A 26638-nucleotide genomic window follows, 5' to 3' on the forward strand; every position below is an offset into this window, starting at 1 on the left:
GTAAACTTTTTCAATTCTGAGAAAAGTTCATCCAAAAGAGGAAAAATGCCCACATTCCCATCATAGTATGTAGAAAGCGTTGCTTTTGCAGAAAGTGCCTAGGGCTCTTTGTATATCCTGGGCAAAGCACAGCAGTTTGCTTTTGTTGTTGTTGTTGCTTCTTTCACGTCCTTCTTCATCATGGCCTTCCCCTCTCCCCCATCTCCCATATAGGTATTTTTATTCCCTGAGCTCTATTCAGTCTTCACTTTTATTTCCAATGTCCCTATTTTGTTTCTTCTCCTTTCTTGCTGAACAATCCTATTCGTCTTTATTTTTTAATGTTTTGCTCCCAGAAACATGTAGAGATCCCACTAAAAAGCACTCCAATTTCCAAACTATTTGTAAAAGGGAAAAAACATCACTAGCAAGTCTCTGTTGAAATTAATAAAGCTTCCCTAGGGGCAAAAGGAGATGGGGGTGGGGAATCACCTTTTTGGAAGAAAATTCTCAGTAATTACTAACAGAGTTTAACGGGTAATATTATAATTTAATAGTTACACCAGATAGCTATTAAAATACATTATCATATATTAAAACATCTTATTAGGTAGTATGATTTACTAACCAAAAAAAACCAGATCGCTATGGATGAACCATGAAGTTTAAGCAGCAAGATTTTGTTGCTCTGCTGCTGCTATCAGCTGTGGATAAAAGGGGCATTAGCTGAAAAATGGACCCCATGCAGTATTTTTCAAACTGTCACCTTCATGCCACCAGAAGACCTTGCTTCCTCCTAACATTTTTCCTATTAGTTAATTTGAAAAAGAAAAAATATATATACCCCTGCTATTAGTAAGCCACACTCTGGAAAGAATGAATTTCAGAGGCAAGTGAAGGTCTGTGCACTTACTGCCCAGAAATTCCTATGCATTCCTCTAACTTTGAAAACAGACTCATCAATTTCAGCAGAATTGCTACTGTGCTTCAAATATCTGTACATGTGTTTATAGATCTAAACTGTGTAGCATTTTCAAGATAATCAAAATTGATGTACAGCACATATCTTCTGCATTTATGTAACATTCTGACTTTCCAGGAAAAGTGCTAAATGAAATGACAAAGCCCAAACTCCAACAGGAACAAATCCACCACTCTAAAGTGAGAAAAATGATTAAAATAAAACAGTTCAATTGAGGGTATATGAAGTAGAGAACACATAAAAATAATTGAGGAAAGAATTGCCCTGGAAACAAAGCTATTTCAATTGCAGTGTATTTTGATCCCTTTATGATGAACGTACAGTGTAAATGAAAAAAATACCTTGTACAATGCCAGCTAAAGAAAGTTATATCAAAGCATTTTTACCAAGTGACCAAAACCACGTTTATCACACAGCAGTTTTTGTTAAAAGAAAAGCTTCTTTAAAATTAAAACATTCTAATTGCAGTTATCTGGAGAATCTTTTGAAATATAAATTGAGTATCAAATAGTCTTCTAATGAAACAATAAAAGCCTATGTAAGTATGCCCTGTACACAAACCCAAAAGCCTACTTCAAGGTCCAGTTCATATTTATTTTCTAGTACTCAGAAATGTTTATTCAGGGTCGAATCCAAGATGGCAAGAGCTGTCAACTGGCATATTTTAACTAAGTCTGTGGCACTTTAAATTAGATCCCAAGCCTCCTGGTGCATGTTCAAATTCACATCTCTACGTTTGGACATCTCATTTGTAAAAAGTGGCCAGTGATAGGTTTTTTTCATTACTAGCTGGCAGAATTTCATCTGCTCCACCCAAATGCAGACCTGACCACTGCAATCCATCCCACTGTCACTTCCATAATGTCTCCTACTTATGGCTAACAATGGAAGCTACAGCTTGTAAAGCATGCAGCCATATGTCTTCAAATTTGAGCTAGTGGATACGGAGTGAGTAAAAATATGCGTATTATATAATTTTTTACATATATATATATAAACCACCTTTGTGTTGCATACTGAAAAATTCTTCTGTAACTAGTAGAGAATTTGGATCTGACTGTCCTATAAGAAACTGTCTCCACACATCACTAAACCCAGTGTTGATCACACTGATACAACAGCTTAAAATACCTAACCTCAAGCTGTTGAGCTGGGGCGCTGCTACTGAAGACAGACAGAAAATCTTGCAAAATTTCCTTCTTTAAGAAGCAACACAAGGTACTTATTTGCCATAATAGAAGCCACGATCTCCTAAGTGGAAAGCTCACTTCCTTCTGCAACTGATCTCTCAGTGAGGAAGCATGGGCAGTGCGTGATGGCTTCTTTACAGGGAACAGGGATCATGACCCTAAAGAAGAGCCTTGTGCACACACGGTCTAGGCTAACACATCGAAGACATACATACCAATAGTCTTCATCTCCCATGGATGCACATAAGGATCTATCTGAACTCCAGCCATAAGTCTCAAGTAAAGCCAAACTATTCTACGTAAAGCTCCTTGAATCCAAGCCAACAGAGAAAAGAAATCCAGAGCTTTTAACCGCAGACATAAATGTGTTCATGCCAGCCAGCCCAAATCAGAAACTGGCAGCCAACGGCCTGCAACAGCTGACATTTCTTCCTCTCTCTCAAGGGTTTGCAAAGATATACTCATGGGTAAGCTGCTGAATGAGCCAGAATGTACCAAACAGAAATATGTACGATAGGAAGATCCATCTTCACAAGAAACACTTGTAATCACAAAGAAGGAAGATGGAAAAGTGTATTTGTGACCAGTTGTGGTGGTTTAAAACCAGATGAGAATTAAACTCCAAATAAGCCTCTCCCCTTCTCTCTACCCTGCTCCAGTGAGAGAGGGACAAAGGCAGAAACTATGGGTTGAGATAACAAGTTACTGAAAGCAAACAGAAATGGAGTAAGAAACACACAGCGAGAGCAGGAATATAAATAATGAAAGTATACAAAAGAGAAGGTGCTTTACACAGAAAAGGTGTTCACCACCTCAGCTCAGCGTGGCCACTGGGACAAACACAAGATGATGGATGCTCTCCGTAGCTAGCCTTCCCCTTCCCCAAGCTTGAGTCAATGAGAAACACTGAGGCACAAACCCCCAAAAAGGCGGATCGTCCACATTGCAGCACGCCTCCTGCTTTTGGACTGCTCCACTCCTCTGGTTTGACTACACACAGTGTTGTTCTCCTCCAGGCTCCACTGGTGTGACTCTGCTGTTAAACTCCATTGTCAAACTCCACAGTGCCACTCACTCTGGACAGCTCCACTCAACTGTGCTGGATTTGGCTGGCTCTTGCCTTGGGCTCAGCTTCTTTTGACTCGGTTTGCCATTGCTTGGTCCCCCACACCTGTTTCCGGCACCGGCGATCAAGCAGCACACGCATTTTGGTGAGCTCAGCTGTGTTCACTGCTTGGAGCTGTGTTCTTCCTGAGGGATGGGAAGCGATGGGTGGCAGCAGGAGAGGGACAGAGTCCCCAGTGCTCCCCGAGGAAGAAACGGAAAAAAATGGTGCACTTCTGCTGTACATTCCTTTTTCTCCTGAAACCAGGCCCCCGTAGCAATGATGTGCATAGTACAGAACAGCAACTGCTCCCCTTGTGAGCAAACCTAGGACACCAGTATCCATGACCACTCCAAAGAGCACCCACAAAATAAACACCCTCAAGGTGGAAACAGATGGGAAGGGTGAGGTGAGGCAATAGGAAACTCCCTCTCCCTTTGCCAAGCCCTCTACTTATTTTAACAAATGAGCCATTAGCATCTCCAAATTATCTGGCCCAAGCCACAGCCAGCTCCCTTTTATCCAAGCCCAGGCTCCAGCCAAACATTAGGAAATTAGCAGCTGGGTCCAGCACAAGGGCAGCGGGCCTGCATATCATCAGCACCACGACATCAATGAGTCCCAATCTGCACTCTCCTTCACCACTTTTGTCTATACTTTAACTGCACGTGGCCATGGAAAGGAGCCTACTTGCCTGAACCATTCACTACAAAGCCTGAAGGCAAATTATTACCCACTTTTTCTGAAGGATTTTTCTGAAGGAACTGGGGAGCAGAAAGAAATACAAGACTCCGAGTATCCTTACAAGAATTGTACAAGCACATTTAAAGAGAGTTCTGCATTACCCCTTGAATCAGTGTGATCATTAGCCTAGTCTTTTCTAAGAGAAGCCCACAAAACAGGCAAGGATGGTCTCCATGGTTACACTATGCACAGGTGTGAACTTGACTATGAGAGAATAAAGAAACAAAACTTCCCAAATACTGACAAATCTTTCACTATGACTTCTGAATCTCTTTGTCCCAGTATGCATAGACAGAACAGTTAACTACAATGGTACATTAAATTACCAGTCATCTAAATGATGGCAAATCAACAGGCATATAATAAATTATTTTTCCAAAATCTAAAAAACTGAATATTAAAGTAGATTTTTTTTTTTTTCTTCTTAAGCTCACTTAGGCAGCCTTTTAGTTAGACATCCTGGTAAGACCTCATAGATGTTAAATGTGGTGACTTCCTACGTTTCAGAAGAGTGAGAGAAAAAATTGACATATTCCTACACAGTGCAGTATTCCAAATGAAAACCTCAGATTTTCTAACTTACAAGTCAACATTACTTAGCTGTAAAGTGGTATACCTTTTATGACACTGCAGAGTATATAAGACCCAGGGCAAAAGAAGTCCTCACATTAAAAACAATCAGATTAGCATAATAAGAGGAGAAAGCAAAGCTGCGGGAACATTTGGGGAGCTTTTAATTTTTTTTTCCTTTAAAGCATTTCAATTCCTCCAGCCAAAGTAAACACATCACAGATTAGTTCTCAGAAGTGCTCTCAGCCAAGAAGTAAGTTACTGTAATTGAAGAATGATGCTGGGAGCTAAGCTAAACTTTAAAAGCCTCCATGGCATATAATAGATGTGGAGGGCTCAGAACACAGATTGCATGTAAGTACACGTTAAACTTTCTGACCCAATAAAGACATTCAAAAGACAGTGAGCTAGCTAGAGCACCACTAATGCACCGTCCTTTTACTGTCATTGTGGAATTAAGAAAGCATGATACTAGCTTCACTCATACCGTTCCTGTAATAGAAAAGGCCCTCCACAAAACACAGCCCCCTTGATCACACTCAACTCCCCTTGTTTCTGAAACGACATGGAAATGTGGCATGTCAGCATCCAGGGATACTCACCACAGCCAGGGAGCATTCTGCCATCTGTGAATAATAAGAATATTAAAAGCCGCAGACACCAAAAAAGAGTATCTTCTTTGCAAAAAGATTTATGGGAGGGGAAAACTGGAAAAAGCTCTCTCAAAATTTAGACACAGAGTCTGAACCTGGGAACACAAGCAGCTTGGAATCCGTCTCAGGGAGGTCACCAAGGGACACAGGGCCCTACAAATGCTACTAACTTGCATTTACACAACTTCCACTTTCCATACCTGATATTATTTGTGAGGAATAGAAAAACAGGCAAGCAGCTTGGAAGGCATGTGCTCTGATCACACACCTATGGCATTATGCTCAGGGAACTTCACAGACTAAAGCAATGCTTATTCTGTGTTTTATGCAATGATTATATTAATTAATTGTTAATCATATATGAGTACTGCCAGTGCATTTATAGTTAGTGAATAATGTTCTTCAATAAAATATTAGTACTTAAATTATAGAAAGTGTAATTTGCTTAACTTATAATAAAGTTGCTAATGAGCTTCTTTTAAAAAATCCTGACTCAACACAATATGAAATAGATGAACAGTACTTATTACAGTTACACCCAAATTCTTAACTGTACACCCAGGAAAGGCATCCCTTTTTACTTCATATATTCCCCTCAAAAGTGTACCTTTGAGTGCACTCAAAAGGTAAGTGACCTCCTTGGATTGAAACGTATCAAAAACACGTCTTTCCTTATTCTTCCTCAAAATGGAATCATCATGTCTTCCCATGGAAATGAGAAGGCCTAAAAAACATTAGCATAATCACACCATTCTTCAGCCCTCAAAGGCACACTCCAAAGTTTTCTAGCAAGTTTATAGGGAAGCTGTTACTTCACTGATCAGGTCTCAGCTGTCTTTGGTGCTCTGTATCTTCTGAGATCACCAGAATGCATTAATTAGGTGGAGCCACTACCCTTCCTTTCTTGTTTCTACTTGCAAGACGTGCTGGATGGTCAGCATTTCTTCTCGACCTCCACCTGTTTCTTTGTCAACACAGCTGGAGGTCAATCATGAACTATCTCAGTTGTTTAGGTAGTCCCTGGGGTTTTTTAAATTATTGTAAAACTGTATATAGCTGCTGAAGAGAGGCTGTAGAAAAGCTGCTGTCCACCACTCCCACAGTATCAGAGATTCTACCTACATGCTGTTCCCAGCTGAAGGACTTGAAATGAGTGTGCAACCATCTTAGACTCTTTGTCTGGTTAATATAGAGAAACAGGTAACTTTAGAAGATGTCAGCCATGCTAAGACCAAAGTTGACACCTACAGATACAGACCTGTAAAGGTATCTGCCTCTCTTCACACAAAGGGAAGTTGGGTGATGTATGTTTCTAGAATAGACGGCCTTGTTAAACACTTATTTTTAAAGTTACCTGGGATGAATTCAGGCTACTTTTTCTCAAGATGCAAACTAACTCCTCATTTTCTCAGCAACATCAAAGCCATCAAGAGTATCTAGGACGCATAACAGTTTTGGTCATGTAGTTTACAAGACATCTTAGAGACTGACGCATATGACAGTTAAAAAAACCCAAAACAACTGAGAAAAACAAGAAGGCTGTGATGACATCCTCACACACAGAAGCTCTCAATAAATACACTACCTCTCTTGCTACCTCTTCTAGTTCCAAGAAATGGCAGTCTTGATTTTCATGCCCTGTTGGCTGTGCTGTATGCTGCAGAAATACAAGCAGATGATTGATGGGGTTTGCACTATGGAAGCCCTGGTCGCTGGCAAATGTACACCTGAAAAAGGATTCCAGATCTCTGAGCCACAGCAGGAACTAACAGAGTCTGTAAAACCATTCCTTTCAGATTTATATTTAGTGTCTGACAAATGCAACTCTCCTTCTATCTGCTTTTTGATTACAAGAACAGCTTTGGTTAACAAAAAGTATTTAAACTAATTCTTAGCAAAGTAAGTACTCAGAACTAAGCAATGCTGGGGAGGGATTCCATTGAAAGCATTCATGGAGCATAAAGGAGCTAGGGAGTTTTTCAAGAACGCTCTCCTGGAAGCACAAAAAAGAGTCCATCCCCTTTAAGGGAAGCAAGCAGATGGAGCAAGAGATACCTTTGGCTTAACTGTGAGCTTCTGAGTCTGCTCAAAACCAAGAGGAGGATACCAGAGATGGACAAGTGGACAAATAGCAATTGAGAACTACAGGGCCAGTATCAGGGTATGCAAAGATGCAAACAGAAAAGCAACAGCCCAACTCAAATGGAAATGGGGCCAAGATGCAAAAAAACTACAAGAAAGAGTTCTTCAGATATAGAAGCAAAAGGCAGGTACAAAAGAAAAATATTGACCTGCTGTTAAACAGAAAAGATGAATTAGTTACTAACAACACTGGCAAGGTACAGGTTCTCAACTCTTTCTTCGCCTCTGTCTTCACCAGTAGTATTGGGCTCCAAGCCTTAGAAACAAAAAGCAAGGTTAATGCAAACACTGAGCCATTGTCAGTGATGGAAGAGCTGGTTTGTGAACTGGAGCTTGACTCAACAAATCCATGGGCCCTGACAATATTCCCCTAAGGGTGTTAGGAGAGCTGGCTGATATCATTGTGAGGCTGATGAATTGAGACCTGGACAAGTGGTACCTGTGCTGGGTGGGAAACTGGCTGACCAGCAGCATTCAGAGGGTGATGGTAAAGAGCTCCTTTCCAAACTGGCCACCTGTCACAAGCAGAGTCTCCCAAGGATCAACTGGACCTAATGCCCACTTTGGTGGGCACCATCAAGGTTAATGGTCATCTATCACTCCTGCTCCAGGCTCCAACTGCGCATTACTTTAGCATCCCATGCTAAAGCAACTGAACCAGAATTCATAAACGGAATGCTGAAATTCCATAAATACAACAGTTTCCAAACCAACTTGCTCAAGGAGTTTCTGAAAAAACCAAGCTTTTTCAGAAAAAAAAAATTCCCTGCACTGAGGCAAATAATCCTCCGTGATACTTATGACATAAAAGTTTGTACAGCCAAACAAATGAGATTAGAAATCAAGCCTTAGTCAGAATGATACTCTTATCACAATACAGCAGCATTCTGAAGAAACAAACTATACATTTTCCTCCCCTTGGATGTGTTTTTCTAAGAGCTTGAAAAAAGGAACACCAACATTTTTGATGTAGAGAACATTGAAGATTCAGTCAAAAAACTTAAAAACTGACAACAAAAATTTTAAATAGAATAAAGAAAAATAAGTACTTTACCACACACAGAGGAAAATAGTTGGACTACAAAGTTGTTATGAATGCTACCAAGCTTTCCTTGGCTTTCACCAAGAGAAAGGACCTCCTTTCCTTAACCAAAACTAGGGGTGTAGAGGAGAAAAAATGGAGGGCTTGAGGCAGGAATTAAAGAGCTGAAGTCAGGAAAAGCATCGTGAAAAGGACTTTTTCGCTTCTTTCCTTCCTTCACTTTCAAGAGCTGAAAACTACTTATGTGCAAATGGGGTTTTTTTATCATGTACTCTTGTTGTCGCTTTTAAGTCCCCTAGACACAAATCTATGGAAGATGAATAATGAAAGATATATTTGAACATAGTCTCTCCAAAATGATAAACAGCAATTAGCAACGACCTTTACAGAGAGAAGGATCATAACAAAAAACTGCTGGGATAATTCTCCCATTCATATCATGTAAGAGAATGACACCACACAGAACCCACAGAAGTGAAGTTCCACCGTACATCTCTTTTCTGTGACTGTAATGACAATCCAGAGGAGTGTGTTGATCCTGTGAATGTTCTTATCCTGATCTTCTTATCTCTAAAATGGAAGCTCAAACATAGAAAAAGGAAGACCATCTTCCAACACTAACTCTAATGCTACCATAATTTTAACTTAAAAAAAAAAAAAAAATCTGTGGCATAGGCAGAAAGACAACAAACAAGGTTTCATAAACTAAATAGCAAAACTAAAGAGAGTTTTGCTATCCTACTTTCCCCAGACAAGTTTCTTTGCAGGGAAAATGCTATCTACTCTAGAACCTGGGACTGTATTCTGACTTAAATACACAAAAATGGCAGAAAGAAATGTTATCACACAAAATTAAGTACTACCTATCTTGAAAAACTGTAAATCTGTTCTGGTTAGATGTATGGAATGAACCTTTTATTTAGAACTTTTTATTTGGGAATATTTGGTGTGACCTGGTGCATAACCTGACTGGCTGACAGACCTTAAAGATCAATGCTTTCTGCAACAATAGCAGACTCATCCTCTGCCAGCAGCACAGGTTTTACCTAAAGCAGCTTCACACATCCTCTGCCAGCAGCACAGGTTTTACCTAAAGCAGCTTCACAGGTATTCTGAATTTGATCCTTCTTTGCAAAGAACAGTCTGACTGGCCTGAATCAGATCCTGGTTCACCTACAGCAGAGAAGCTCTTACTACATTTGTTTTCTTATCCCAAATCCTGACTTAGTTTTTCTGGTTTCAAAACAGAACCAAAACATGCCTAATGCTCCCTGCAATAGAAAGTCTCATTGGCTAATCTATTTCAGGACCTCTTACACTTCCCTTGGCTCAGGCTCTAGCTCAGGTAGGTTAAGTATATCATGTAGTATTTTGGTATGAACACTAATGTTTGTTAGGGGCATACAAGTCTACAGACAGATTTTTAAAAAAATATAGAACTACTTCAGATACAGTAAAAGGCTTGATGGCATCCACTGTACAAAAAACAAATAAAGTTGCAGTCAAAGTCCTTGCTTTGCCAGAAGATTATAGATGAAACTGAAACTGATGCTCTTGCTTGAAGAACAGAGGGAAGTGCATGCACATGCACACGCAAACCCTGCCTTTTCTTTTCCTCCCACCTGAGCCCCCATTGCTGCTAAGTGCCTAAGCAGCATTTGTAGGGATAATCCCTAACAAAGTCTCTCAGAATTGGTAAGGCAATAGACATGCCTTTGCACAGAAAGGCCAGAGACCAAGCAATAAGCTTTCATAATTTCTCTTTTCAGTTATAAATGGAGGCAGATATGATGACAAATACATGTTTCAGAAAGCTTGAATGTGCTGTTATATCAGAACAGTATGGGATATCAAACATTTCCCTTTCCACCTCAGATTACATAAAAATACCAATACTCAATTTCCCACATAAATGGCGTGTTTAATTTTTCAAAGCTTGATTTTTAATTTTTTTTTTTTTAATCTTAACTGTTTCCTCACAATGTTCTGTTTATTCTGGGATACACTGGGGGTCTTTTGGCCTTGAGGGGATGGTGCAAAGACTATCTCTCTGAACAATCCCTGGCAGGGGACTGAAGCAACGGAGGGTAAATTGTACCAGGGGAAAGTGGGAAGTAGACTTCAGAATGGATTGCACACATAGCTGGCAATCAAATTACGTATGGCAAAATCCACACCACTGCATTGATTTTTTGACTCCTTGTTTATGCTCAAATATAGCAGCGACCACCCCCACCACATACCACGAGATAAGGACATAATAAAATAATTTCTGATTGGGGGAAAAAAGATAAAGGTTCTTACTGAGCCAAGTCAAGCCTTTTTCTTTTTTTTCTTTTTTTTTTTTTCACAAGGAATGCACTGAAAACCCTTTCTGGTCACACTGGGTAACAACAAGGCTTTCATTAGCAATTCTCATAAAGTACTTGCAGAGATGGTGATTTCATAGCTCACCTTGATATGGGCACCCCCATTTGGGGTGTACCTGTGTGACAACTACAGACACTGCACATTTCAGGATCCTGTCACCACAGACCAAACCAAAACTCACACATGTGCTTTAAAATTTGAGCTGTCCCTTCTTCACTATGGCAGTGGTGACATGCTGGAACAGGCTGGCCAGAGAAATTGTGGATGTTCCATCTGTGGAATTGTTCAAGGCCAGGCTGGATGGGGCTCTGAGTAACCTGGTCTAGTGAGTGGCATCCCTGCCATGGCAGGGGGTTGGAACCATATGATCTTTAAGGTCCCTTCCAAACCAAACCGTTATATGATTCCATGATTATTAGGAGCAAATGTTCTATGTGCAATAACATTTTGAAAATTGGTTTTATCCAGTTAAATTATTAGAGGACCTTATATTCATCTGACAGAGATTTACAAGTCATATTCTATTACCTTCTGATAGGCAAAGAAAAAAAATGCTCATCCATCTCCCCCAAAAAGATGCATTTATAAATTTCCAAAAACACATAGGTGATATATGTGAATTGATGATAAGGTAGAAAGCAAGTTTCCATGCCAAAACTACAATTTCTACTACTGGGCAAAGCAAAGCAAGAAAATGCTTGCATAAATCTTCCTACTATGCTCATCACTCTGCCTCATTTACATGCATCCTGGTCTTAACATTATTGAGATTTAGAATTAATGACCCACTGAGATTTATAGGGCCAATTACACCTCTCAGCACTACCACTTTGGGGGCCTCTACAGCCTTGAACAGACATTAGAAGGTCACTCAGAAAACTCTCACTAAGTTCAACAGACTTCAGATGAGGCCCTTTGCCTAATCAAAAAAAGGGGAAAAAATACGCTAAATAGGAGATGCTTTTAAAAAATCCCACATTAATCAGTATTTTTGTAAAACTCACTGTGCTTTTTTTTTTTTTTTTTTTTTTTTTTGAGGGAACTGCTTAAGAACATTTGCTAGTTGAGTCTTGTTGGGGTTTTTTTTCATCTCTTCCAAAAACGTAGAAATACAACTGGATCTAGCACTGGTCATTATGCAGCAGGAAATGACAGAATAGTTAATGTAAATTAATGCAAGTGTGACAGATATGACTATTGAGTGATGTCTAGAGGGATGGCTCAGTGTTCATGGAACTGTTAGGAACTTGGCAATGTTCCCTAGGAAGCAAGAAGTCCTTAAATTAATATTGCCCAGTTGCAGCAACTGAGGCAACTGAAACCATCTCTGCTTGCAGACATAACTGTGCACAGATTGCTCAACTTAGACAATTCCATATGTTCTGGTGCTTCTTTTCCCCTCTTTCACAGGCATGGCTTTCTTTGAGCAACACACAGTGCTGAGTGATGCAAGTCACCAACCAGTTACCACATGTGTTGCACAACAGAAGAAAGTTTTGAAATTAAGGAAAAGCATAGCATTTTTGTAACAAATAGACTGATAGATTAACAGATATTATCAAAGAAATTCAGAACTCACAACACTTTTCTCCATTTAGGGATTTTTAACGAACAGAAAAAAAATGAATAAGTAAACAGTTAGTCAGGCTTCTGCCTGGCATGAATGAAGTCATTCAAGTACACACAATTTATAACACAAACACCAACAATCACCTTTAACTACAGCATCACTGCCAAATGGCACCATAATTAGGCTAGAAATGCTGTTCTTTGAGTCATGAATAGGATGTGCTTGGCCTTGTTTTCTGTATAGGATCATGCCATCCAAGCACAGGCAGCAGCATTTATTGAGAAATTCCCTGAAAGATAACAACAGATTATAAAAGGGGTTCATGTAAATTTAGTTAAGAACAACTTCAGACATTATTTTCAATTACTGAGATAAAATCATGGCTTCTCTCTGGAAAAGAAAAGGAAAGTTTTTTTTTTTCCTATACACTACACAGAGCATATGAAAGCTTTAAGAATAGTCTATTTCCACAAACAGTACCAGCTGCCTACTAATATTCCTTAACTCTGCTTTTCCCTCCCTCAAGTAATTTTTCCTATTATTTTCAACATTTTGTTTGATTGATTAATAAAAAGCAGCTTTCCTGCTCTAGATAACAGGTTACAGAATTCCCTTTACATTGAATAGGTTACCTGCTCTCAAGAATGCTAACTGATAGTTTTGTTTTCTTTCACCAAATCTGCAGGGCTCTGGCCAAGCATCGACTTTTTCTGCACCAAACTCCTCGGTGATTTCAGAGAGCATGAGGATGACAGCAGGACATGTGCACAAAGTTCCAGTCCTTCTAAGTTTGCACAAGGATTTGCAGTTAATTAACCAGAAAGTCTCTGTTAACATACATTAAAAGAAAAAAAAAGCTTTACCAGCTCATCTTGGAAGGCTGCAGATCTGGAAAAAAAAAAAAGGGACCATCTTCAGCTCCTCTAAATTCACTACCAGACAGGTTAGCATCCTTATTTAATAAGCTACACATGCATCCCCATGTGATGCGAGGGAATACATCTACACTGTCTGTTTTAGGCATGTAACTCTGCTATGACTGAACCTCGCATTGCAGGGTTCCTGTACACTGAGCAGATACTCACAACACCTGCCTGAAGCAGGCAATTCAGAGCCCAAGGGGTTGCACTACACATACTGCATAAGCTGCTAATTCTTGCAGCTGTGTTACATGCCCAGAGCGAGTCCGTGTGCTCCCTCACAGCACCACGCTTCATGCACACTGTACATAAGAATGGAGCCCCTCCGCTATTTCAGCCTTGCTGCCTCATTTCACCACCTGCACCTCCATGAGTAAGAAAAATAAATCTACATATGCATTATACCTCTCTGGGCAACAGAAAACCTCAGGAGCTCACGAGCAGAATGTACACAGAAATAAATAAAGAAATTATATTTATTTTCTTCGGCACAGAAACCCAGAGATATGTCATGGAGATATATTAGCCCTCTTAAGATGACTACTCAAGATACTGATGGAGCTGACAGTTCAATCTTGTCACTCTCCCATCAGACCACTGTTGGACTCGTGCACAGCAGAACTGCAGCTCCAGAGCAGTCTAGCCCTTCTAACACATTCCATTCAACTCCCAAGGTACACTTTATTAATTGAGGGAAAAAAATAAAATAATCTATATTCCAAATAGTAGAGGTAAAACAGGAAAGCATGGACAGCAGAACATTTAAGGCCTTACTAGACAGGAGAAAAACTCATCTTTGCCGAGAAAGTAGTGCCACCCGTATCCCTTTAAAGAAAAAACCAGAAGTTTCCCCATCATAAGTCCTCACAAAATGATTGGCTGATCACCTGCTGTCTTGCTGTACATCAAGCTGTTTTTCCAGCAAGATTTGTTCACTTATATTGCCCAAATGAAGGTCTCTCCTAAAATAAAAAAAATAGTCTGCTGCAAATAACTCCCTAATCTGCCATCCCTTCAATAAGACTGAAGTGCTCTTCACAGACATAGTACACAAGCATCTTGAATTAGCAGGAAACTATTTTTAAATACATGAAGGATAAGATACAAAATTAGTTTCATGGGGAATGAGAACCTCAGAGATTATTTACTTTACCTTAATTACTTTGACTCACCACTCACTGAGCTTTCCAATAGTACTACGTATTTCACACTCAAATTTTGATACTAAAGACATGCGAGTATGTTTCTTGAACGTTTAAGATTACGCACCTTAACAATACATAAGCACATTTCTCAAATTGACTTACCCACTTAAAAATAATTAAATATACTGTACGGTATGAATTTCCCTTTCTTAGGAACAACTGCCTCAGATTAAGGATCCCTATATAAAAGGAAGAACCTTTCTTAGTGCAAAAACATGAACATTCTGACAAACTGTACAAAACTATTACACTTAAAGAGGCATGGGTAGCCTCTTATACTACTGATCTTATGTAATGCAAGGAGCAATTAGAAAACTACTTTTGAGAGCAAGGTGACAGGAAAGCCGACCCAAGCCCCGAACTCAAGAGAGAAACTTGAGTTTCTAAGCCTTCAAATGAAAAGAAATTATGTGTCGCCATACAGCACTGATGGTCTACATCCACTACCCATCTTTGCTTCATATGACACAGGCACATTTCTGTCACTAGCACAGGATACAAAAAAGGAAATCTACAGTAGTCTAAAATCAATGTGGAAATAAATTAATTTGAACCTTTAGGACAGAGCCTCATAATATAAAACAGTGGGAAAAGCAAGTAAAAAGGATGAAGAGAGCAAATAAAAGGAAAGCAATAGAAAAGACAGTGCATTATACAGAAAATAACACATCTGAAATATAAAAGAAATGAAGGCTGTGGTAAAAAGACACGGGACAGACAGATGATGACTTGGAGGGGCTACCTAAAAACAGAGGCTAGACAAAATTAAGAGAATAAAAGAAAAAAAATATATATATTTATTGAAGGGTCTTCAAGGTTACACTTTGGGCAGTCAGAGCCCTAGGGCTACACCCAAAATGGACAACCGGGCCACGGGTTTTCATATTTTTATAAGTTTGGTCCATTTGCATAGTGGGGGTTGATTACAATTAATTACAATTGTAATCTCCAATTACAATTTCAGGTAGTTAAGTCATTTATCCCAGTTTGTTCCTCATTAATCCACTTTGTTTACATATTTTGGGGCCTGAGATAGTAAGGTGTCCTTGAAGTTCAGGCCTAGAGAGGATCTTTTTTGTCTGACCAGAATGGAAGAACAGTAGCTAAAAGGCTATATGGAGTCTTAGAGTTAAACACTAAAGCATTACAGGATATGAAAAATATAAAAGCTAAAATCCTAAGCCATCACAGACATAAAGAAAAGGAGAAAGAAGGATTATAAAAATGAAAGAAGACAAAAAGTGATAGAGAGACAGGCATACAAAAGGGATCACTTAAGATTTAAAAAAAACCAAAAACCAACCCACCAAAAAAATCCCATACCAACAAACAAACCAAACGAACCCCAAAAAACAACCACAGCTCTATATTCCTTCCCAAAAATTACTCTAGAAACCAGAGCTGGAACAAAAGTAAGTGAAATTAGTTTAGTTGACTAATGAAGTTTCATTTGATGCTAACATCTTAGGGTTCGGTCCTGTCTCCATCAAGCAGTGGGATTTTTTTGCCAGAACTTCTCAGCTCCTGTGGGATTAAGGACAAGCTGAAGCAATGCCTGAATGATTTTCTGCACTGAGACACCCAAGGTACTGTGTACCATAGCATCAGGTCTGGATTTGTAAGGATGACTAGTCTTTACTAGGTAAGCGAATTAAGAGGTAGAAAACCCATCAATGTACTACATATTGCGGCCACCACATACATGAAGGAATGACTTCTCTCCCTAAGCTGAGTTAGCAAGCAATTTATTATGTTATAAAGTGCTAATAATTCCTCCATGAGCTGTCAAAGGCTAATTCATCACTTAAAAAAAAAAATGGACTGGCAAAGAAATTAGCAAAGGAATCACCATCAAGTAAAAGTGGAATTTGAAGGCTTTCTAGGAGAGATGGTAAGAAGATTTGGGTTCCACTTCCCACCAGTGGGAATACTGCAGTGTTCCAACAGAACAACCACTGGAGTGGAGAGAAAAAAAATAGGAGAGACCCTCAAAAAGATTTATCAAATCACTTATTAAAATATAATGAATATTAACAAAAGACAGTACAAATTCTCTTGAGAACTGAGTATTCCTAGGGTTTGGATCTCTTCTTCTAGGCTGTTAAGGTTGCTAGGGAATTTCACAGTTAATGGTGTATTTCCATATGAATGTTTCAAGAAGGGGGAAGGGTTTGCAAAACTGAATCTTAAGCATGGAGTTTTCTTTGTGCTTCAGAGAGAAGAATCTGATGTTCTTGTAAAGCTGAAATAAGAAGCTTTCATATTGAACGACAGATTATCAAAGATTTTTAGTAGAAAAACGTACACAGAAAATGCTTTATGAGGCACTGTGACAAAGAGCTTGCTTCTCTTACTATGGTTAGTAACAGCACACCAGACATCCCATTACACAAACTCCAAGGTCATCGAGCAGTCTACAAACAAGAGCAGCTTTGTTTTGCTTTAACAGATAAAAGCAATGAGTTTATTTTGTTTTAAACAGATTGTATGTCCATTTTTCATAAACCATTTAGAAAGAACATTGCTGTAGGCATCCCAGTGACAAATACACTGAGGCACCAGCAAGTGACAACACACTTTGTACTCTTTGACATGGATGAAAGAATTCAATTCAACTTTTCTTTTTTCTATCTGGAAAGAGAAACATCTGGGAAAAACACTTTTTAGCCCTACTTCCTGAGGATGAATCTTAAATGATGCTCTGTCTGCAACTTCATCAGTTTCTCCTCCATTTTCTTTGCTAACTTTGGGTGGCATTGGTCAAGAGCGACCAAAACTGACAGAGGTCCCTTCATTTTAATGAAAATAAGGGGATGATTAAAGGACAAAAATAATAAACATCCCATGGTTAAAATGGCAGGCACTCAACCTTGCATCAGAAAATCCACAGAGCCTTCACCACTAAAGGAGAGCCTGCAGAAAACAAGGTGAAGTCGGCTCTGTGCTCACCACCCCCATTTATCTGGTTGTTTTCCCATCCTTTAGTACTGAAAACATCCCAACTCTAGCAACTCTTATTTATGCAAGCATTCAGTAAATACAGACACACTTCCACAGGCAACTGCTGTGACAGCTGATCTTCACACCACGGTATTATCTTAATAAACTCTCTCTCAGCCCCAGGGTCTTTGTTCTCACACAAATGACCTACAGTTGGTCACCCTAGATCTTACACAAAGCATGACGAGCACAGGGGTTATATGAGCTAATTGCATAGTGACTGCAAAAATAGCATGCTTTCTTCTCTTCAGCAACATGTTCTTTCTCTATTGAAAAAAATTCAAGTTTATGACAGAACTGTATATCTCGATAACTCTATCATTAGTTAATGTTACCACCACATGAGCTTGTCTGCATGGTATTTGACAAAGAAATTCAAGTTAAACAGCCTCCTCCAGAATGAAGACAATATTGGATTAATTAGGTAACTTGCTACACATTTAGAAAATGAAGATGAATTTCCCTTTTATAACCTTATTAAAATGCTACGGAATAAGAACCAGATTGTAATCTGTTATTGAAGTACAACTCATAAATATCTTTTGAATTGCTCAAAATTTAAATCACTGGGGATCTGAATCTGGCCCCATATATCTTAAGAGAACATTTGACTCATTACTCATGTAAACCTCCATGAACACATAATGCACAGGAACTAATTTGTTGTCTAGGAGAGTTCAACATTTTCTGCCAAAAGAACTCATATTCTGGTACTTCTAACATACTACGTTATTTTTATTGGTCTATGCGCTACTTTTACTACTAGTTATGGAATAAACATCTGGAGAAAAGCAGAAACTAGTGTCTAATGGACCCTTAGTCTTTTCCCCACATGCTTCCCAGAACTCAGGCAACTTTCTTTCTCTGATTGAAGACAGCCACTGGAAACACTGCAAGAAGTCCATAAAGCATTTATTATTGAAAACACAAACCACAGACTACCAAACTAATTTTGTAACATGATTATTCCTCCAACATGGTCCAAAACTGAAAGCACACAACTCTAAATAAAATACACAAAAACACAGTAGCTGGTCATAAGTATCTAGACAGTAAGATCTACCATTCTTTTAGTTTATTCTCAGGGGTGCCTTAACAACTTGGGATATAGCTCCACAAGCTTTTTGAATACAGATTAGTTTTCTCTCTACTTATGATTCATGATGTTTTTGCACCAGCCAGGTCCGAACCTCAAGTTGTGTTAGCATGGGATCATGCATGACAAAGTGAATTTATCAAAATGTCTCAAGCCTAACTGTGCAACATGGAAAAACACCCCACACTTAGCTGGACAGGGAAGAAAATTTTCAAGCCTGAAACATCCATATTCAACTGCCAGCATTTCCTACAACTCAACTGCTATATATTCCACTGTTCTGACACAAACAGGGTAACAGAGTGATCATCTGGATTTCAGCTTAAGTTAGGAATCCATGCTCCTTCTGACTGTCTCATTTCCTGTTATCCCACTCACTGTAGGGCTTGGTGAGAATCACAGACAAATAAAGCTGGAAACAACCATGCAACAGGATCAGTTGCATCCTTTCAAGGCAACACAGTTATATCTATCAAATTCTTAAAGACCCCATGATAAAGCCCCACAGTGTTCACACAACCCATGCTAGGATCCTTCTGCATCCTTACCGCTAGAAAAACTTTCTAAATGTTTTATTTCTTGCAACATATTCAGCCTATTACTTTTACTCTACTCACTCTGGGCATTGTAGACCTTTTTCCTTGCAGGTCAGATTTCTTCCTGTTCTCCATCTTCACATAAAACATTAATCTTGCAATTCAGTTTTTATAGCTACTGAGACCTCCTTCAATAATTTTTCTCAAATATCTGATGTCAGTTATTTGTAAGTTAGATGAAGAAAGTTTCCATCTGAACTGGAGCATCATCAGGCTGTTTCTGCTGGAAAACCTTCCAAAACCATCATTACTTGCCTTCCTAATATTTCCACTTCTCTGGGGAGTCTCTGGGGAATTTTTATATTTATATAAAAATATAAAAGAATTATACAATGTAGTATAAAAATTCTTTACAGAAGTCACATTCGACTTCTGTTTAAATGAAGCTGCATTATTGAGGACCACAGAGTAGAGGCAAAAGTGAAAATAAGATCTTCCTCAGATGATGTCCATGAGTAACTGAAGGAAGGAGGCGTAACTACTCTTTTTTGTTTCCAGCCAACTGCTAAACACACAGTTCTCTCTCACCAAGGTGAACTCAGCATCAGGACAAACTTACCTCAGAAGTTCTCATTTCAATTTGTTTCTGCCACTACTACGCTTGCTCCTCAGGCACTTACAGAATGCCTCCTTGTTGTACAGCCATGCCGTGGCATCCCTTAGAGACACGGCTGGGAGCGCTACAAAGCTCTGCATTTTGCCTTTCACGGATGCTTCTAGGCACTCTCTGAACACTCTTCACATTCACTAAACACCTTGCATTAACAGAAGTGCTGTTTCATTTTGGTTTGTGGTTTTAGTTTTGCATTGCCCTTTTCCTTCATCGGTTTAACAGTGAACTAGTGAATTTAAATGTCTTTGAAAGGGCAGTACATACAGGCTTACAGCTCACTTTATATTGTTCATTTTGTATTAGCATGAAATGAAGTTTCTCACCAACTCTGAAGTCTTCATTTTCCTAGTGTTTAACACATGAGTGGCTATTGCTCTTTGTCCTCCCAATAACACAATGATTCCTCTACAACAAAATGACATTGAAGAGCCACTGAAACCTAGAACAGTGACTTCAGTGATCATCACAACTGTACTTCAGTGATGCAAGGGTTGTATCCAGCTTGAAGCTATCAAGGTTGAAGTTGTACTTCAACGACACAGGAGATCTCATCTTCAGGATTATCAAATTCAACCTTCTGCTTTCAATTCAATATTCAGTTTCATCGGGTAGCCTGTCTGACACTGGAGAATCAAAAGAAACTGATTTTCTTCATCATTTCAAGATGACCACTAATCCTTTCTGCCTAGCTACTCATGCAGCATTTACACTTGAGGTATAGAAGACTTGTTTGATTACAGTGAGTTGGCTGACTCACTTCAAACTACTCCCTCCATTCTTGGGCAAGATAAGCCTGAAAATTATTACTTTTATCATTTCTATTTTATTTGTAGTATATAGCACTGAACAGAATCTACTTTGTTAATGTGGAAAAGGTAAACATAGGTATCAGACCAGCAAGCTGGCCTTATACAGACTTGCCCATCAGATGTGCTGCCTTCTTCCAGATTTGAACAAATGAAGCCTGGTCTGACTGCACTGGTCTCCCTTCTCATCACTTTCCATGACGAGTGGATTACATTAAGCAGCTACTCGGTTCTTTCATTATCAGCAAGCCTTTTTTCCTTTTCCCCAGAGACTTTATGCAGTTATTGAGTGGATTACATTAAGCAGCTACTTGGTTCTTTCATTATCAGCAAGCCTTTTTCCTTTTCCCCAGAGACTTTATGCAGTTATATAATCTCCCTTAGTATTTTCCAAGAAACTGAAAAAGAAATTCCAATTTCCCATCTTCTTTTACTTAAAAAAATGTTAATAGTTTCCTTCATAGGGTGACTTTACAACCCTCCTCCCTTTTGTAAAGAAAACCATATCAACTACACATTACATATGTTCTGTAAAACGATACAGAACTTAAGCAAACTTACCATGAAAAATAAAACTAAAAAACCCAGCTAATGACATACACACCATACCTGGTTTCACATGTCTTTATGTAACAGTATTAAGCTTACAGAATTGGCAAGAAACTGGGTAGCTAAGTAGATTGGCAACAGCATACGGAGGCTCTTGCTCAAATTTTGCCCAGGTCCCTCTAGGAACTGAAATGGCATGTTCTCTCACAGGCTGTCAACAAAATAAAATGGTAATGGCTATCTGGTTCATATGAAATGGGAGATTACACTGCAGAAAATGATTCATCAGAACAAATGGTATTTCCTCTTACTCTGAAGATATGAATAAACTTGAATCCAAAAAAGGCCAAGGGTGCCTTCATTTGCTAAAATGAAATTAACAAAAGAGATGCTCATTTTAGCCAAACTAATGGAAAGACAACATACAGAAGATTCTAAATCAAATGTACTCTCCAGGATCTATAAATCTTCAGCTGTCTCATGGAACAGTCTGTCACCACTACGTTCACTTATGCTCTCCCTGAAGACAGCAAAAGCCAGATGGGCATGGGCGGCATGAGGGCACATGAACAGACCACCCATTTAGAGCTAGTAAATCCACAGAGTGCCTGCTCACATCTGTATCTGCCAGCAGAGGACCACAGCCACACTCTCTGATGTGTCTGTAACCATATCATCCTGTGCTGTGATCTCAGCAGATTTCACTGCTAAGCAAGGGTCCCACCTCCGAGAAAAACTCCAAACTAAGCAGATCGCTTATTCAGAAAATGCAACTCTCTCTTCTAAATCATGCCAACATCTATCAGAAGTCATCAGAAGAGATTAATCCATGGATTTCTAACACCAAAATACCTCTACCATTGCAGAATAAGAGGGAATGCTTCACTTGGTAGAAAATAGCAAGCTCTTATTCTATATACAGAGCAGCCACTGAATTAGGATATAACACAATTTCACAGAATGTCAGACCAGCAAAATATTAGGAAGCAATCTGCTGCTTTCAGATGAAACAAACTTATTTGTCATTGCTGAAATACCTCTTATAATGGCAGAAGTACCAGTGCTCATTCTAAGAACATGCTCTTATTCTGGTTATTGCAATCCACCTCCCCAAGTTCACCCTACGCCTTTATCAGCTCCTATTTCATTTCTTCTTTGCTTCCCTGACAAAATGCTTCCTTAAAGGAATGAATACATCTAAACAGAATTGTTAAAAATACTATTAAATCCTCACTGTATTCTACCCCAGGCAGAGCTGTTATGTCCTGAAGCATTTTACACTGTGTGTAAGGCACAGGTCCCTTTAAAACCTACACAGAGACAACCTGCCATACCAGAATAGTTGTGTATTATCCTCTCTGGACATGGAGGAACTGTTCCTCCACATGTATTGTTAAGATCTACTATACAAAGCCCCACATCCTAAATGGTAACACTATGTTAAAAGTACCTGTATAAAAGCACTTTAAAGCCTCATTTAAATTAACTCTAAAAATAAAGATCTATTAACAGAAACAAGTTGTAATTAAGACTACTGTTGAGCTAGCTTATCCCTGCAATGGGGAGATAATAATTCTACATTTATCTGGTACATTTCAGTCTAAACCATCCCATCCAACAAACCTGATCTTAGACATCTTACACAGAAGAGTGCTATTAACATACACAAGTAATTCTAAGTAAACCAATCTACACAATTTAATTACTAGCACCTACCAAGCTTGATCCACTCAATTGTATTGGTTCAATTTACTTGACTTATCCATCTACCAAATTATCCATCCCTCAAAAAACTGTCCCTCTTGCAGAAGCAATGCATTGGCAATCAACCTCAGTCTTAATCCTTATGTTCTGCCTAAAAACCTAAACTTCCTTCAGTTTCATTCAACCTCTTTCAGGCCTCCATCACCAACATATCCACCAACTCCCAGAGACAAGCACCAGCAAGGACTGAACCTGGCTTACCTCTCAGAGGATTTGTATATGGGCAAATACACCTGCAGTGTAAAGGGGGTGTACTGGTTTTGAACAGACAGTTTTTTCCAAGTTATACTGCACACAGAAGACCTAAACCTGTCTTCCATTACTTCAAAACACTCCTTTCTTGCACCATCAAGTACTTAAACCAAAGGTCAGTCTCAGCAACCAGCTCTACCCCAGATCAGCCTTCCCCCATATGTGGTACTCCAATGGGAGTACTGTTTTAATCATTAACATGCAAAGAAGGGTTATTCTGAATCCCTTTATGGTTTTTACCTTATGGTTACCAAAATAGGTCTTGTTTAAACAGTTGGCTGTCAGGTATCCATAAGCACAGCAGAGGGAAATCCACCTCCTCCTCTGCAGTTGGCATGGCTGTTGGCAAACGTTCCCTGACGATATCAGTCTGCACAACATTTTTTTCTTTCTGAATGCTTGTTCGAGCAACATGAATTGCAATAAACCAGTGTATTAACTTCATTCCAGGAAAAGGTTCCACTAGAAAGCTGTCATTATACCTTCAACCTGCACATTCCCTGGCTAAGTCTTCTCCCAGTTTACATGGATGATGGAGAAATTTAAAGCAATGCACCCTTGGAAAGATCATCCCTATGTCTCTCCCCCTGTATCAGTCTCTTCCAGAAAACACACCACTGGTGGCAGTGGTCATCAGGACTAGCAGTGCACACTGACTAGCCAGATCACAGGAGACAGCTGTGCTGAGATCAGGGGATGGTGGTGGGGGGGACAGGAAGGAAGTAGTACCTGCAACCCATCATTGCACCTGATGGCAGTAAGTGCCCTCAGATGATAAAACAAAATGCTGCAGAAACTGTCAAGAAAGAGGAAGTTGTCACCTCTGTGCCCTCTACACCACCTGAGATGCTCATCATTCTCAAAAGGGAAACCAAACAAATTAATAACCCATAGCTGTTTACTAAAAAAACCTACTGTAGCTAATCCTTGTACATCCCTCATGCCATCACTGACTCAACCTGAGCCCATATGATGACTCTGTTCTGAATCCTGCATTATAAAAGCACAAAACCCAACTGTCTCAGCACTGAAAACCAAGTCAAGGTTGGCTAGCCCGGGATCTGACCTCCTGTAACCGTCAGCTGAAACTAGAACAAAACAGAAGCATGAAAAGGGGCTGTTAGATCTTGCACTTCATCTCCTTGAAAATGCAGGAAAACACAGGATTGCCTTCTCCAGTACATCTGCCAACAATCTGCCTGCTCTTATTTTAAGCATCTGAAGAGTCATGGGGGGCTTACACTGCACCTGAACTAATACAGGCCACAATACATTTTTCTGTTACTGAGTTTTGGCCCAGAATTCATCTTAAACTTTTATTTCTTCAATTTCTCCATTTAGTTCTAGGTATTCTCTCACATAAGTCAGGAAAAAAATCTGACTGCTTTGACTAAAATACATTTCAAATACAGACATGTAATTAACCCATCTCTCCATATTCAGTCCCAGACTAGAGATGTCCATTTTTGAATATTTCCCTTCAAGCTACTTCCTCCAGACCCCTGAGTATTTTGTTGCTCTTCTTTGAGCTTCACTCAAATTGTCAATACGTTCTGTTAAGATGACATTCAGAGTTTTCACATGTTCATGACAGAGTTTTATGAAAAGGGAATCCCACCTCTTTGTTCACTAAAATGGTACCTTTTTCTTGATAGCTCAAGCACAAACCATGCTGTTCTGTAATCAAATCCCATTCCAGACTCATGTATTAATTCTCAATCCCTTCCAGCATCACTATCACCCATCAGTAAGTTCCTGATTTGATACCCCTTGCCCCAAGAACTTGCCTTTTCCCCTACTTATTCCCTTCACTCTAATATCCTAGAGGAATTGTCCTGAAGTTCTGTTTACTCCAAAGAAAAGGCATTAGTTTAAAAGGTTATAGGTTTTGCCCTATTCAACAAAGCATTTAATTACACGCCTAACTTTCACCACTTTCTTAAATCCAGCTGATCTCAGCAAGCAGAGATGAGCTTCAGCACACACTGAAAAAAAAGTTGCTTTACTTTCTGTATTTGGCAAGAATTGACAGCTCAAGGATTTAAGGTAACAGGATTTTAAAAACAAAGCTTCAAGAGAGTCCAAAACTGGCATCGTGCTTTCATTCCTTTCTTAAAAGAAAAACAAGAAATAAATATCTAAGTAAATACCCCTCAGTACAGTAATCATTAAGCCTATAGGTTTAAACATGCAGTAAGTAACTCTATATTCTCATTACTTCAGTACCCGCTTTGAAAAATAATAATAAAAGCAAGCCTTGTGAAAAATTTGGAAGGGCTTGTGTATCTCAGCAAGATATGCAGCCCATTCCCTGGCAGCTCATTAGCCACAACCATCACTGCACAGTTAGAGAGAAAGAACAAAGCTGTCCATTTCTTAATTCCTATCTCCTAAACACCTTTAAGTGGAACGGACATAACTCACTGTTCCACTTAAGATGAACTTTAGTGGGGAGAAGGGAGAGGAAAGTACTAGTCTTTGGTTCGAGCCATGGGTTGGCTATCTCAATCAGTGGTTAACCCACATTACAGCAGATGTAAGCTTTATATTCATCACCAGCAACAAATGCAGTTGGCATAAAAGGAGTTTCGTGGAGAATATTTAAAATCACTTCCAAATGACTTCCTCTGTTTATACACAGAACACTTTGTGACCTTCTTCCCCCTTGATTTTTGTTTGTACTTTTAGTTTTCTTTGCCTTCTCTCATTCTGCTGCCTGGCAAACACAGGCAGAGGTGAAGTGGGGACTGCTATTAGGCAGCCATATCAGGCTTCATCTGTGGACTACCTAATTGTAAGATTCAAGTTTTGGGAGTAGTGCCATCTGAGAAAGAAACGGAGAAGAAAAATTGGAAAATGACTACTTCCTCTCAATCCATAAAGACTTCCAAAATTCAATTAACATGTTCTAAACTAAACCATCCGCACATGCTATGGCACTAAAATGTGCGATTTCAAATATAGACAAGAAGGTAGCTACTCATAGGTATTTATCAGAATTATAATATTCTCTGACCATTCCACTTCAACCCTTTTTATTCAAGTAGCAGGTGTTGTAACCCTTTTGTACCTCAGTACTTGAGATGAACCAGGAAAATACCTATAGGCAATATAAATAAGTTCTGTGACTGTGTATGGGATCTCTTAAATAATGCTGTGAACTCCTAAGTCATTCAGAGAACACCCCTCCCATGCCTAGTGTGAATCCTGTTGTTTAATAATGCATACATGACTAAGTTTGCTGTCTTCCCCACAGCAAATTTTTCATGTGATTTTACAGTTTCCCAGACTGGAATAATATTTTCACTTTCACAGACTCACTGATGCAACGAATAGGAAAACCACCTCTGTTTCAATTTACTGTGTGATGTCTGTAAATACTGCTGGATAGTGAACACCTGTAGGTAAAACTCTGCAAAAAACTTTTTGCCATTTTCTCCTATAAAAGAGAGACAAAAGCATAGAAACTTCTCTGCTGCATTGTACATAT

The sequence above is a fragment of the Corvus brachyrhynchos genome, unplaced genomic scaffold (assembly GCF_000691975.1).
Source record: "Corvus brachyrhynchos isolate BGI_N302 unplaced genomic scaffold, ASM69197v1 scaffold202, whole genome shotgun sequence".
Lineage (NCBI taxonomy): Eukaryota > Metazoa > Chordata > Aves > Passeriformes > Corvidae > Corvus > Corvus brachyrhynchos.